Source organism: Aedes aegypti, unplaced genomic scaffold, assembly GCF_002204515.2.
Source record: "Aedes aegypti strain LVP_AGWG unplaced genomic scaffold, AaegL5.0 Primary Assembly AGWG_AaegL5_hic_scaff_894_895_PBJ_arrow, whole genome shotgun sequence".
In the NCBI taxonomy this organism is placed as follows: Eukaryota; Metazoa; Arthropoda; class Insecta; order Diptera; family Culicidae; genus Aedes; species Aedes aegypti.
The window spans coordinates 2,541-5,838 of NW_018736596.1; the positions used below are offsets into that span (position 1 = coordinate 2,541).

General features: G+C 44.1%; 1 long non-coding RNA gene and 1 pseudogene across 1 annotated transcript; both read right to left on the reverse strand.

Annotated features, from left to right (window-relative positions):
• Nucleotides 1–215: 215 nt before the first annotated feature.
• LOC110681436 lies at nucleotides 216–2,224 on the reverse strand (annotated as a pseudogene).
• A 4-nt stretch (nucleotides 2,225–2,228) lies between these two features.
• Nucleotides 2,229–2,918, reverse strand: LOC110681437. The gene is made up of 2 exons (XR_002503200.1): nucleotides 2,803–2,918; nucleotides 2,229–2,300 (listed from the first exon to the last, which is right to left on the reverse strand). It is a non-coding gene; the product is annotated as an uncharacterized LOC110681437 (long non-coding RNA).
• Nucleotides 2,919–3,298: the final 380 nt, after the last annotated feature.

Sequence of the window (3,298 nt, forward strand, 5' to 3'; positions counted from 1 at the left end):
CCTTCAGAGATTTTACTATGTAAGTTTGGACTACCGATCTATAAGAGAAAAGGGGATGTAGTAATGACATACATTGAGCCACCCCTCGACAGAGCGAGTGAAGGGTGTTGGTAACACGGTGAGTTAGACGACAAGTGAGTACATTAGAGTGCACATGTGTGACCGCATTCGGTAATAAACTTTGATACGATCTTACGCCGATAATCGATATCTAATGATCTCCGAATTACCACAGGTATTAAAGAACCAAGTTACTAAAAAGTATCATTCTAACAGCCCTCAAAACGTGCACACTACAGTTTATACTCACTTGCTTCGGACCAATTCCGGTGCGAGGTCGGTGCCACATCGCCCAACAATATCATCCGCAACGTGTCACACCCGTGTTCCTTCAGAACCTCCAACGGATCCACCCCGTTCAGCTTGGACTTGGACATTTTTTCCCACAGTGCCACCACAGGTGCTCCGGTTGCCTTTTCGATTGCCTTATTTTTCTTCTCGTCAATCACTTCCACTTCAGCGGCCGGGAGATATTTGCCACTGCCTTTCAGACGATACGATCGACCCATAACCATGCCCTGTACCAGCAGTCGTTTGAACGGTTCCGGGGACGAAACCAGACCCTTGCTGTGGAGGTAATGGTTCATGAACCGGGCATAGTACATGTGCAGAACGGCGTGTTCCTTCCCGCCGACGTACAAATCCACTGGCATCAACCGCCGGGACAGAGTGGGATCCACCAGCTCGGATTGGTTTTTGGGATCGAGGAAGCGCAGGAAGTACCACGAACTATCCACAAATGTATCCATGGTGTCGGTTTCTCGTGTGGCATCAGGCGAGTGGCATTTTGGGCAGCTAGTTTTAAGCCATGTGTCGTTTTGGGATAGTGGAATTCCCACGGAATCCAGAGGGAGCTTAACGGGAAGGTTAGCATCGGGAACCGGCACTGGTCCGCAGGATTGGCAATGGATAATGGGAATGGGTGTTCCCCAAAATCTTTGCCTAGATATTAGCCAATCTCGTAGCTTTGAAACTCACGGGATAGCCTCCAAGGTTTAGTTGTGATGCCTGAGCTAAAATGTTTTTGCGAAGATCTTCTGATTCGACTTTCGATTGACTATTTAAACGGTATCTGATAATGGGTGCTAATTGACGCATCCTCTTCAACTGATACGACTCCAATGTAGCAATCATTTGCCCTCTGGGTAGTTGACTTTCTCCGTGGACAATAACAGGAAGATTAACTCCCAGTATGGGATTCTCAATTACAATATCGAGTTTACCTTCATTCACTTTGTTCGAATTTAACAGATTCGAAGGATGTATAGCCACAAAAGAGCTTCCTTCAAGTGTTCCGGATGTTTCGTCCAAATGGGAATACTTGTTTTCTGTCCCTTTACTTTTAGTTCAAAGTTGTATCCATCGCAGTCGCCAATCCAGTTGCTTCTGTAGTTTTATAATGTTCTTTCCAATCCTCCAACGTTGGATCCGCCAATCCATCGTACAAAGCTTTCGCAAATCTCGTGGCTTTTAACGAACCACTGTTCTCAAAACCTTTTTCTCCACCTTAGCACCGGATCTCCACGAGCATCCATTGTCATCCACCTGCTCATCGGCCAGCACCGTCTCATCTACGGGATCCCAATTGACCTGGGCCTCCTTCTGGTATGCCAATCCATCCTCGTACAACATCAGGAACAACTTCTGGGTCCACCGGTAGTACTCCGGATCGCACGTCGCGATTCGCGTTCCCAATCGAAACTGAACTGCAACATTTCCAGCTGCTCCTCATCTGCTCTATGTTCTGCTTGGTCCACTTGTCCGCCGGAATCTTTCGCTGCATGGCGGCATTCTCCGCCGGCAGCCCAAAGGCATCCCAACCCATCGGATGCAGCACATTGGCCCCATTTAGCCGATAAACCCGAGCCATCGCATCGCTAATGGTATTAAACTCTAACGTGGCCATGTGCAAGTTGCCGGACGGATACGGGAACATTGCCAGCACATAGCGCTTCGGTTTATCGCTGGTCGGCGGTCAAACGATAATCGCCCAGATTGTTGCGCCACTTTCGCTCTATTTCCAGCTTCATGCTGGACGTGAGTTCTCTCGTTTCCTGGAAGGATTCATAGATCCATTCAAGGTTTTGAAGGTACAAGCACAAATCAAATTATTACTCACCAGTAGGTTTGAGCCCACTGTGCGACAGCATCCGGCGGAGCCATTTTTCCGCTGTAACCTGCAGATATTTTCTGCTTAAGCGTATTGAAAGCATTCAACTGAATCAGTCTCATTGCGCTTCCTACAAAAAATTCAAGCATAATTCTTCATTCCGACGTAACTGCCAAAAATAAACAAATCGAGATTTGCTTTGCATGGGCTTGACAAACGCATAATCTACATATGAGTCCAAAAAAGTAATCCTAAAACATTTTTTGATTTTTTGAAATAAATTTCAAATCTGCCCTATGTGCACTTACTCAGTGTTTTTAATTTGGCTACATACACCCTACCATTGCAAAGCGACTCAACTGTCAACATTTTTTCATGCTAGCACATACACCGTACATATGCTCATAGCAAAGCGACCTATATGCAGAATCAAAACATAAAATTTTAATCAGCAGATACGTCATACTGTTTTCGAATACTAAACATGTTGGAAATCGAGATTCGGATTTTCACAGCTGCAGTAAGCTGACGGGTCGGCAAACTGATGTGGAACATCATCAGTATTCGGTTTTAGACAAATTTCTCACCAAATTTTTCACAAGAACTGTTCTCCATTTACTTTTGTTACTCACGGCTCCGTCCGGTGCTCCTGTTAGTCGAGTTGAAATTGGAAACATTTCAATATTCGTTGTAGTTGAACGTAGAAACTGACGAATAGAACAAACTTTATTATGTTTTATGGGAATTTGCAAACGGTGTATGTGCAACTTCAAAACAATACTGGTGTATATGACGTGACGCATGTTGATAAATGAAACTGTCAACCGACGCATCAAGCAAGGTGTATGTATCAGCAAGGTATGATATCGACGAATCATCATGGTGGTATGTGAGCAGCACAAAGCAAAAGGGTTTATTCGATAATTTCACCAGTTTTTCAATCTATATTCCAAACAAATCGGAATTGTTTAGTAGTGGTTAGAAACGGTGTTCTTTTTTTCAACTTATAGAAGACACAGCCAATAGAAAAAATGCAAAACATTTTAAACAGGATTTAAAATGCTTTTACAATATATTGCAATCGCATTTTTCTCGAATCCTTCCAAATGTTAGATACGCCGATTTGAA